Source organism: Aotus nancymaae, unplaced genomic scaffold (genome assembly GCF_030222135.1).
Source record: "Aotus nancymaae isolate 86718 unplaced genomic scaffold, 86718_ANA_hifiasm-v0.15.2.pri h1tg000012l, whole genome shotgun sequence".
NCBI classification, from domain to species: domain Eukaryota; kingdom Metazoa; phylum Chordata; class Mammalia; order Primates; family Aotidae; genus Aotus; species Aotus nancymaae.
The window spans coordinates 777,219-789,955 of record NW_026988423.1 but is presented as its reverse complement, the minus strand read 5'-3'; positions in this window follow the sequence as shown (position 1 = coordinate 789,955).

Genomic DNA, 12,737 nt, shown 5'->3' with positions numbered 1-12,737 from the left:
TGCTTTGACCAACATAATTCAATTATTCCCAGCAAGGAAACAGACACATTACTGAAGCCATCTGGGATCTTACAGATGAATCAGTCTCCTAGCTGCATATTGCCCAGTGATCTTTATCAACACCATATGAAAGAAAAGAGTCACCTAGCTGACCCCTGCCAAAATTCTTGACCCACGAACCATCAGATATAAATAAATGGCTGTTGCTTCAAGCCCCTACATTCTGGAGGTAGTTTGTTACACAGCAGTATGTAACCAGAACACCGTCAAGACTGGCTTTAAATGCTCTGTCTCTGTGCTCTGATGGAATCCTGTCTTTTTAACCACACTGTAGTGAAATGACCTATTCACTGGTCTTTATCATCTCCCTAGTGAAAATTCCCTGAGGGTGAGGATGGTATCAAGAGCAGTGGCTTTCATAGTAAGCACTCAATATGCTATTTTTTTTCCTTCTCCCACGCAATGACTTGCTCTAATTAGCAGCGTAGCCAAGGCCATCATAGATGGAGACTCTTAAACATGTTTAGCTTTGTTTTTCTGTTCTTGCTAGGCTGAGTTTGGTTCCTCTGACTTCCACAGTTCCTGTAGGCCTGCTCTGTCTGTGAATATTTATGTGAGGGGCACCCACTAAAATAAGAAACAGGTCCAGGGTTGTTAGTTCCTCTAGAAATACACATGGATCTGAAACCAAAGTGGATAATTATTGTGCAGAAACATGTTTTGAGTTTTGCCTCTCCCAGAACCTTTGAAAAATAGAACATAATGTGTAGCCAAACCCCAAACACCCCCGGGTTTGCACATCTCTAGTAATCCCATCCAGACACATTCACATCCACATAGTGGATTTCTGGTTCCAAGAGTTTTCCTGCTCGAAAAACCACTCCTAGGGAGAACCGCTCTTCATTCTGTGAGCAGTAGCATTCCGTGAGCAGTAGCGTTCCGTGAGCAGTAGCCTGTCTGATACTCCCACAGCTGCATGATCACCCCAGAAATTTTAGGCCTGACCCTCAACCTTCCTGTATGAAAAATACTCTGTTTATAATGATTCTACCTGCTGAGAAATCCTGGGATCAATCAGGCTTGGATCCCAGCTCTGTCACTTACTGGTCATGTGACAGCACGTTGCTTAATCTCTCTGAGTCTGTTTTCATGTAAGGAGGGAATAATGGTGTCTGCATATAGGATTCTTGCAAGCGTTAGATAAGCTATTGCATGTAGAACGCTCAGCCATGTACTGGCACATATAATCTCTCAATAAACTAATGAATGCTAGTTGTTGCTATTACTGACACATCCTTACCTGCTCTGCTCTCTCAATAGTGAATTACCAAACTAGATGGAGCTGAAATCTCCTGAAAATTGCCTGACTTGGTTCAAAGACGTGGGATTGGTCACAGTGGCCCTGAAAACCCATTACCTTTCTTTTTTAGAGGAAAAGTGCCAAACCAGCACTTGTTATTAAGTGTAAGGAGAGTGATAATATAGAGGAAAAAAATCCCAGTTTATTTTTCTGTAGTTCATGACCTGTCCCCATTTTCCTGTGATCTCTACTTTTACCTGGTCAAATACAAACTTCTGTAGTGACTATGACCATATTTTCTGAACTGCAAATAAAAAGATCCATGGTCTCACAAATACAGCTGTTCTTAAGGGGGCAACATGACTCGATATTTTAAACTGTGACTGCTCTAGAAAAATGTGGGACATATGGTGACCATACCCATAGTTCTCAAAGCCAGATGCTGACTGGCTCCAAGAGGAGAAAACCAAAACAATCAGAAATCTCTTCTATTTGCCAAAACAAATCTTGTGTCTCTTGCAATGTTATTCCTGTAGCTATCTTTGTTTGAATTGGGCCTGTTCACCAGTTCCATTTCTGCTACCATCTCAGGGGATGAAGGAAAGAAAATAGCTTCATGTTCACTCATGTTAACAAGGAATTCTTTTTTTGGGTGAATTTTAAGAGTAAAGGAAATTTGAAAATGTTTTCTATTTTGTGTCTTTTTCTTTCTTTTTTTTTTTCATTTAGAAAGTCTTCAACTATAGTTTTCCTTCTGGTCCCTCAATAATAACAATAATAATGTTGCTATTATTATTAAATGCATTCTATGTAATGGGCATTTATCGTGCATTTGCTTCCAAATACACTTAATCATTACAATAGGTAGATGCCATTGCTCCCAGTTTATAAATTGAGAACTTAATATGTTGAGAGGCTAAGAAACTTGTCCAAATTCACATAATAAACGATAGACTAGGAGTTCGAACCCAGAAATCTCTGGCTCATATATTCACTATATTCTGTGTCATTGCCTCTCATAGATTGCTATGCAGAAATCAGACTTAGATTCAATTAACACATATTGAACATCCTCCAGGTGCTGTGCTAACATATTTAATACATTATTTAATATAATTCATGATCTGGGTAACATTACTATCATCTTTGATAGTGAAATATTATGCCAAGAGATTAAGAAATGTTTCTAGGTCATGTAATTTGTAGTTAGTGGAGCCAAGAATCAAACCCATTTTTTAAATTGCAGGTTTAAAACTTTTTCTAAATCCCAGTAGAGCATCAGATAGCAGAAGTGCAAAATAGGCTGTGTTTAGAAACTTGAGAATCAGGAGGATATTGAATGAGGAAAGGAGGCATTGCTGTGGGATCAAATATCTGCACAGAGTCTTACGCCTTAGTGAGAATGAGTTTATCATTGGTAAGTGGAGGGAACAGAGCTGGTGAGTGAAGAAAGGAATAGAAAGAGGCAGGAAATTGGAGAAAGGAACACCAGAAGTCAGCTCAGTCTTACATTAAGCCTGAGCACTGTGTAGGGCCCTCCTTTGTCATTTTTAATTATCTCCATTCTAGTAAAGAGTATTCACTAGAAAATATCTCAAGTGGCTGTTTGGATTTTTGGAGAAAGTAGCATCAGAGTAGAACCGAAAGGCAGAAAACATTAGTATCAGAAGGGTAAATGTGAGAGGGCAAAATCGGTTTTATTTTGGTCTGCGAAACAGAGTACCTACTTTAAAGTGATCCTGCTCTAACTGAGAGAAAGAGTAAAATGTGAAAAATTACAATCTTAATTTCCAGTTAAGATGTGGAGCTATTTCACCCTTTCAATTTACCTCCTCCGACATCTTGGCTGCTCGGATACATTCGACTTGGTGTGGACAGATGGGGAAACAGTACACTCCCTTCATTAATTTTAACCTGTGGTCCTTAATTCTTATTTTCTAAACAAATTTTCACCACCCCCCACGTGTAGAAATAATATATGTTCAACAGAGTAATGTGGAGTATACAGAAAAGTTAGGAGATCAGAATTAAAATCTCCCACAATCCCATTGTCCTGACATTGTTAACATCTTGACATATTTCTAATTTGCTTTCTTATCTTCTTTTCTATAATAGAGATCATAAAAGTATGCCATTTTTACTCATAGTATATCATAAGGATTTTCCTATGTCATTAGTGTTTGAAGACACAGATTTTAATCAGTGTCTAAATTTGCATCTACATTATATGATGTATTTAATCCTCTGTTGTTTGATACTTAAATTTATTTCATATTTTCACCATTATAAATGTGATATTATCTTTGTATATAATCATTCCACGGCCCAGGCCTCTTCTAGCACACACGTTTTGTTCAGAATTTCTTACCTTCTTTTTTTTCTCTAACAGATAAGATTAATGATATTCACATATGAAACTTTTCCTAGAGTTATGTCTTAGACTTACCTAGGGTTTTATCAAGTTTCTTGTGTTATAACAAAATGTAGTATCTTTACATTTTTCTTCCCTTCAAAAAAATCACAGAAGAGTGAAGATGAGTAAAAGTGATATGAGATGTTTTTGGTCCTCTATATTTTATAAAACAATTTATAAATTTCAGTTCTTTATTATTAGTAATGAGTTTTAAACATATGATTGATCATGCCATTTAATTGGCAAACCATTGTTTAGCTGGCCTTGGCAAGCACTCTTGGACTCTGAGTGGCTTTAGCATACATTTCTCATTGAAGACCATGTCTAGCTAGGATTTTTGTCTTTAGGAATAAATAGACTGGTAGTAGGAAATTGTAAACTCTAGACAGAATTAGGTTTTCATTTTGAGAAGTCGGTAATATAAACATTGGGAAGGGACAAATAAATGCAAATGAGTATTTCTTAAGTGTGCACCTCTTATCCCACCTCTGTCCAGAGATTCCAATACAGTCTTCCTGGAGATGCCCTTGCCCTAAGCTCTCTGGCTCTGAATTACTCTTTTGGAAGGTACTACCAAGCCGTTTTGTTCTTTGACTGACATTTATGATTAAAATTCTAGTTAATTCAGCTGCCTACTTCGAATGAGGCCAAGACAGATTTTTTCCTTAGGTTAGGTGATGTGTGACCATTTAGAGAAAGGAAGGGTAGATGAATGGAGGTATATAGGTGTAACTTTATATAATCTCCTCCAGGAAAAGTGTCCTGCTTGAAGCATGTATAGAATGGAGTCTTTTCAAGGGTGAGAAGGGCACTGCCATCTCTGTGTGGTACTTGCAAATCTGCCCATCCTGATGGGTCCAAACGTTGCATTGTAGAAAAATCTAATCATAGATAAGAGACATTTTCCCACTGGAAGAATTTTAATGTTGTATTAGTTGGCCCTTTTGGCTGCAATGACAGTATTAAAACTTGAACGAATATTTAAAGGGAATTAATTTTGTTCATTAAATCAAAGAGATTATTTAACAACCAAATTACGGGAAGAACAAGGATGTCAGTAGTCACTAGACAAGAAAACGAGTAGAACCAGAGACGTATGTCCGAGCTCTCTCTTTCTTCTCTCTTACTCTTGTCTGGGCTTCTCATGGGAATTTCATTCTGTTTTGTTCACAACACTGAAAGCGTGGGGTGCGGTGGGCATGATATTTCCAAGTTTTATATCTTACAGTATCTACCTCTTGGGAGGACTACTAGACTTCTCTACCTTCCTAATTCCAAATCTACAGGGAAAGGACTCATTGGCTAGTTAGGGCCAGGTGTTCAGACAAGGACTGATACATTGTGGAAAAAGAAATGTCATAAGAAAGATGTTGGAGAAATGGAGAAAGAAAATTTATTCCAGAAGTGTTTATTCCATCAGGCTGCACAGAAGTCTTTTTATATTTCAGATGATTTATTGAAGATTGGGGAAAAAAGGAACATAAGAAGAGTATTATATCTATAAATATGAGAGCAACTCACCTTTCTTGGTGGTCATGAATCTCTTCCTCCCAACTCTGTAACTAGAGTTTGCAAAGAGAAGCCAGAGGTCATCTTTTCTGGCCTAGGGAAGCAGGAGATGGGTGTGTTTTGCAGGGTGTCAGCTTTCCCTGGCCAGTTCCCACTGCAGAACAACAGCGCTGTTTATTGCTTCCCACGTCCTGGCATTCAGCAGACTGCTACCTTTCACTGCAGCGACTGGAAATCGCACACTAATAGGGAACATAAATGTGAGCAGTCAAACCAGGATTTTAATCCAGTGATCACAGCAGCACCGGTTGGTATTCCTTTAAATAGTTTACTGGAGTTGTCTGTGGACTATGTGTGCATATTCAGGGTTTTCTGTGAATATCATGTTTTTACAGAATTCCCAGCTTGCCACACAATTTTGTTTACAACAGAATCCAGACAGGTTACTGCTGAACTTCGGGTTGAAGGGTTGATGTGATACTCAGCGCTTCATGGTCAACCCAATGGAGCATGTGGTTGTTAAAGAAGAGTGAATCCTAAAACAAATTCATATTTTCATATATGACAAGGTTCAGACACCATGGAACTGAATAGAAATCGCCTTGGAAAGTATTGCAAGCACTGATAGGCATTCTCCAGAAGAGCCGCAATGTAAAAGTCAAGAGCATTGAAACAGGCAAGTGGGAGACAAGTCAGCACCGTTTCTTCCTAGGCTTAAATAGAGAAGGAGTGGTTGACATATGCAGTCTTCCCTCATGGAGCGTCTGGCCCACATTCCTGCCACGGAGAGCAGGTGTGACCCAAGTGCAGAGCCCTGAGCAGCTCACTTCTGGTTTGAATGCTAAATTAATGTTATTTATTTGTTTTTACTATTACTTTTGGCAGAGATGACAAAGTCCAAAGGCTACAGATGTGAGGCAAATGACAAAAACATGATGTAGACAGCATGAAGGAAAACCCCACCTAGAGCAGAGAGCTGCTACTCATCTCCAGTAGGTTATTTGCTATGGGGTTATTTAGCTCCAAGCTTCTCTCTCCTTTCTTGTAAAAGAATCTGTAAATTCAAGCTTTACAAACACTGATTACATATTCCACCTCTCACCCCTGCCCTGCATATGCACACATGGATGGTTTGAGGTTCCTTTACCCTGCAGTACTCAAACTTCCAGCTGTCTCTGCCTGTATTTAGAATTATAGGCTCTATATTCCGTTTGGCATTGTATGCTTCTATTCTTTCTTTGGTGGACAGAGAAGTTACTTTGTTTTTGAGCAAGGCTATGCCTCTAACTTTCATGCCATATTTTATCTTTCTTTGCTGTATTTGAACAGGAAAGGGAACTCACAACACCATTTTGACAAGAAACCCTGGTTCATATTCTTTCAACTAAATAATATACTCTTAGCTGAGATGCGTTTCTCTGTCATTTTGTCCATTCTTCTGTATCTCATCTGCAGGGAATGAATTTGTTAAATTCCCTGCTGAAATTCGCATAGCATATGTCTACAGCATCCTCTCCTCTCGGTCTCTAGCAGCACCAGGAAGGAAAAAAATTAGATTAGTTTGGCATACTTTTTCTTAGTGGGCTTATGCTGTTTTCAGGCAATCAGCACTTTCTTTGCTTAGGCTATCAAAACATCTATTTAATAATTCATTTTAGAATTTTGCCAGAAATTAATAGCAATATCATTGGCCTGCCTCTCCTGAGATCCTTGTAGTACTTTTTAGAATTAAGATAACATATGCCTGTAAATTTTGAAAACCTTTTCTACTCTCGTATTTATTAAAACTATAGCTTGTATCAATGGCACAAAATTGGAGGAAAAGCTAAAATATATATATAGGAACAGCATTCAGATCAAAATGATCTTGGTAAGTTAATGAACTCAACTTCATGTAATTTTATATATTTTAAAAAGTATATTTTCTAAATATATATTAAATGTATATATTATATATTTCTAAATATATATTAAATGTATACATTATATATTTATAGAGTAGATTATATAATATACTCATAGATTTAAGCAAAAAAGAAAGGAAAAAATTATGAAAAAAATAAAAAATACTGCTTGATGACCAGCTCAGTAGGAAAATTGTAAGTGCAACGTGGCTGACAAAAGCAGCGACAAACAAAAAAAAACAAACAGATGAGACCAAGCAAACCACCCACAAACAACCGAGGAATGTACAAGGTTCATTAAAAGGGAGACCGACAGAAACGTAGGGCTTAGAATAGCACATATATTTGTTGAGAGAATTAGGGTTGCCATAGGTGGAATGACAGAATTTACAATTATTATGGGGAAAAAATCGAGGATTCTACACTTGCAGTTCCTGCAGATTTCCAAATCTGTGCATTAAAAATGAACTCACCACAGGATGAAGAACACTGAGGAGATACCGAGTTCTGTAGCAGCTGCTTTTCTCCCCAGTGTTCATTCTTCAGGGTTCTCTCTCTCTCAGCGAAGGCACCAGCAACACTCAGGTGTCCCGGCCCCATACATGGTGACATCCTTGACCCCCCTACTTCATTTATGCCCAGTGCCGTGTCACCAGAGCAGTCACCTTGTTACCTCTGGTGTCTGGGATTGTTGCACTGCCAGGTGCTTCTGTTAAGCCTGTGTGGACCCTTATCTTAATGCTGTCACACATCTGCGGCATTCCTTGTTTCCTTGTTTCCCACCCATCTGTCCCCACCCTTAATGGTCTGTAAGCATTTCACGGCCAGAGGGTCTGTTTTCTTCATTACTGTGTCCTCAATGCCTGTCACATTGCTCAGCACATAATACTTAATAAATATCTGTAGGGACGTATACCTAGTTTAACCTAGAGAAGTCATGAAAAACCTAAAAGACGTCTTCAAATATTTCTAAGCAAACATATCAAAGAGGAGTTAGACCATGTGACAAATCTGAGAACTGAGAAGCAGGATAGTGTGGTAATGAAAACTACAGACTCTGGAGCCTACTAGCTGGGTTCTAATCCTATTTCCTCTGCTTTATGCCTGCATGGCCTTGGGAACGTTGTTTATCCTTGACCCACATAGGTACAATAGCACCTCTCTCATTGACTTGTGATGACCAAATGAGTCAAAACACATAGCAAACTCCAGACATTGCTGATATGAGTACAGCTTCATTTCAAGTTAGCCACAACACTAACCATGATTCCAACAGACACACTTTGTGTCTCATTCTGTAATGGTCATGTTCAGTCCACGTCACTTCAAAAGCTGGGTTCCAAACAAGGTTCAACATGTTCTCAGAAGTAATCTCACAGAGAGAGTAAAGACCTGAGAAGAGTAAAACGGAGGAGAAAAAGCATCTATCCTACTAAAATCCCTGTGGGGAGCTGTGTAGAAGGTGCCTTGAAACTGTCCAGCAAGGGAAGGGATTTGTCCACTGGCTCATGGTTCCTGTCTGCGGTCGGGGTTGCCCATGGAGTGTAAAGTCTCCTTCGTGTCCAGTTTGCACATGAATCAGAGTAGCTGAGCAGGTTTCACAGGCATCCCACCAGGTGGGGAAAAAAGGTTTTGGGAAGGAAAGCCACAGATGTATGATATAACTGGGGCTAAGTGTGGTCATTTTATACCTGGGTGCTGCAGATGGCTAAACAGGTATGATGTGTGGGTCTGGGTACAAGAGGCACTGTCCCTGTACTGGTGGTGAAAATGTTTCTGCTTTCTCCTTCCTGCACACTAGGACCAGACACATCACCCAGTCTAATCAGCATACTCCACCTAATACAGGGAGAGATTCAGTGATGGATATGTAACTCTGAGCCCACCAAAGTTCTCCCTGTGACATTTTGTTGCTAAAACAGGACCTTTCTGTCCATGCTGAGAAATCCAAGGTATCTGAGAGTCGTATAATCGTGTCATTAACAGGATTGAAAATCTGAATTTTCTACCTCAAATAAATTTTGGTAGGAGCCAGGCAGAGAGGTGGGAAAATAGCAGGAGATAAGACTGGAACGCAGGAGAATCCAGGGAAATATACAAAGACCACCTGATGTACATTTTACTCAAATTACTTGTGCCTTACCTTGTCTGGTATATTGTTTCAAGTTGCTCTGAGGCGGGGATGAAATGGAAGCAGTTCTTTGAGCTAGAAGGATAGGAAAGAGCAAGGTCTATTTCTAAGACACAGAAACCCTAAGGACAGGGTACATATTCAAAGACCGTGGCTCAATCAGTAAGATCTTCGGCACTGTTTATTAGCAAATGGGCTGCTGCTTATTGATTCAGATTTTAAGGAAGTTGTACTACCAGAGAAACCCCAAGCCTGTAACTTCTCAATCTAAAAAGCCCCTAATGCTCCAAGTGTGCACCCTTAGCAGATGAATTGTTAGATCCACTAAAGGAGCGCGGTTCCACACGGAGCGATCACCCAACACTCTGCTTGGACATGGCCACAGACAACCAGGAGGGAGCAGAACTGGGAAAGCCGGGTTGGCCGTCTCAGTCCACGGCAGGTGGGGATTCCTCACTAATTCTGCCCCGCACATGAGATACGACGTAGACCTCTGCCTTAACTTCTTTTTCCAACTGGAATTTTGAATTAGTAATATTCTCTTTCCCCTTTAAATTGAACACGCTTTTCCTGTGGGGGAATGCTTTAATAAATCATCACTTAGTACTGGGTTAAGGTCCATAGGAGCCACATCTGGTTCTGCACTAAAAGAATGCTTGTCATTTAGAGAACCTCAATTTACAGCTAGATGCAGGAAACATGGCCAGCCAAGTATCTCCTTTGGTAGAAGAGGCATGTCCTTTCTCTCCTGTCACAGATGGGAGGAATAGGCATCGTGTGTGTGGGGGGGGAGGGCATATATGGGGCAATTGAAACATTTTTTACTATCCAGGGCCCTTTTTTTGGGATAGTCTTATTTCATAGTAATTCTATTTGGCCCTGTGGTTAAGGGGAGCTGATTCCTTTCACCCCACCTACTTAGTCCCTAGGAATGAGTGTTTGACCAAGAACTGGTGGGTCAGAATCCCCCGTGCTCCTAGCTATAGTGATTGGTTGGTGCATGTGTGGCACACATCAGGTCAGGTAGTCTTCCCAGGGCCATTGAATTGCTGGATTCAGCTGTGGGTAAACATCTCTGGTGGACTTTTCAATTACTCCATTCTTAAAAATCGTGAAAATTTGAGTTGAAGAGCTGTGACTTGTAACTGAAAGTTTCATGACTAATACTCAGCTGTTTATAATGAAAATATTTCCTAACATTCAGAGCTTACCAGGAATGGAGTGGTCTATTTTGAGTTCCCTTTCCCTGGAGGTTGTCCAGTAACTGGATGACTATATCTCTACATGAAATGCATTTATTTGCTGCTTAAAGGGAGACATCTCAACATTTCACTCAGTATTGTACCCAGCTCCAGGCCCATTGCTCTAGCTGTTTTGCCCTAGGTGTATTCAATGGAAAGGGTGGCTCTTTCCATCAAGTCTGACATGACTTTACATGGTGCTGAGGGATAGATTCCCAAGGCTTCCTGAATGAGAAAGAATGGATGGAGGTGGTCTTAAGTAAACCATCAGTAATTCATGCCATACCACTAAGCAGATATTTATTTTTTTTCTTTCTTTTTAATTTACTTTTAAAATTTTAAGATCTGGGGTACAAGTGCAGGATGTGCAGTTTGTTAAATAGGTAAATGTGTTCCATGGTGATCTGCTGCACCTATCACCTATCGCCTAGGTATTAAGCCAACATGCATCAGGTATTTTTCCTAATGCTCTCTCCCCACCCCAGAGATTTTCATAGAGAGTATTTTATGTATTCTTTAAGTTCCATTCAAACCTTGTATGTCCTCACTCTATAAAATAAAAATTAAATTCAGACAGGTGCAGTGACTCACACCTGTAATCCCAGCACTTTACGAAGCCGAAGCAGGAGGACTGCTTGAGTCCAGGGGTTTGAGACCAGCCTATGCAAATAGTGAGAATTTGTTTACACACACACACACACACACACACACACACACACAGAGCCAGGCATGGTGGCACATGCCTGTAGTCCCAGTTGCTCAGGAGGCTGAGGTGGGAGGATCGCTTGAGCCCAGCCAGGAAGTCGAGGCTGCAGTGAGCTAGGATTATGCCTCTGCATTCCAGCCTCGGTGACAGAGCGACAGGGCAAAACCCAGTCTCAAAAAATAAAATAAATAAAGGAAAATAAAATTAAAATTAAACAAAATCAACTTAAAAATTGTTCTTCATAGTCTGTTTTGTTTAAATGAGATCTTGCCTATTCATCTCTAGGGTTAGTAGGTAGTTGCTCTCACCCTCTTTTCCACTGGGCGTTAATCTATTTTCATTTCATAAATAGGAAGTGGGTATTGGAATTTCTCAAGTTTTATGTAAATTGAAACGGTTTGAGTTTACCTAGTTTCAGTGGAGATTACTGCCATGGAGTACAGATTTTTGTCATGAGGCATCCCTATAAAGACATTTTAATTCCTGGAGCAACTTAGATTGCCAAGGGTTGAACATTTCCTTCTGTTACTCTTTTAAAAAAAATAATAGTCTTAGTGGCTGTGGCTTGTGAAGTTTTATGAGAGGCTGTGAAAACAAGCTGTAGTATGAAAGGATGCTTATTAAAGCCTACATACATTATGTATGAATCTGCACTTTTTTTGACCTCCTCTCCTGGAACTGTCCCAATCCAGATTACACCTGGCTGAGCTGCGAAACTCAGAGAAAACTTACAAACCTTTTTAATTGGGGCATTAGGAAGCTTCAAAATACCCGATCAAGAAAGCCTCTCAAGGCTTTAGGTTTCTCAAAATACATAAGCCAAGTTCTTGAGCAAATGCCATGTTTCACCCTGAGAAAGATAGCTGCAGTCAATATTGAGCATGTCAGGCTGGCAGCCTCTCAAAACAAGGATAGAAAGCCTGATTTTATAGTCTTTATGAAATTAGCAAAATTAGAAAAATAATAAAAGCATAGAATGGAGTTCTTCTTTGGGTTTATAAACGATAGATTCTCCATTTATCAGCCTTAGTGGACGTAAATGAATAGTTGGTTAGTATGAAGGGAAGATCAAAGTATCATGGAAAGAACAGATGCTTTTTTAGGCACATTTAAAATTCTCAGAACAAGCTGGTTTGGAATTCTGGAAGGAGCCTTAATCTTTTAATCTGGTGAAAAGCATCTTTGCAGCTTGAAAGGTACAGAGACAAAAGGGGTTGCATGTCTTCTCTAATAGCTGAAAGCTCCCATTTGGTGAGAAGGGGATGGTTTAAATCAAGCATGCAAAAATAAATTACTGAACCACCCACCTCTTCTCCTACTCAACTGCCTGAGCCAGGAGTTGAGGCTGGCAGACACCCTTATCCTCAGAGAACAACTCAGAGAAGATGCAACTATGGTGGGGCATTGGTAGTGGTGGTAGAGACAGGGCAGTGAGGGTCAAGGCATTTTGCACATAAACATGTCCCCACCCGTAGGCAATAGGAAACTCTTCTTGGAGATCTAAGTACATATGAGTCAAAGATAAGCATCAAA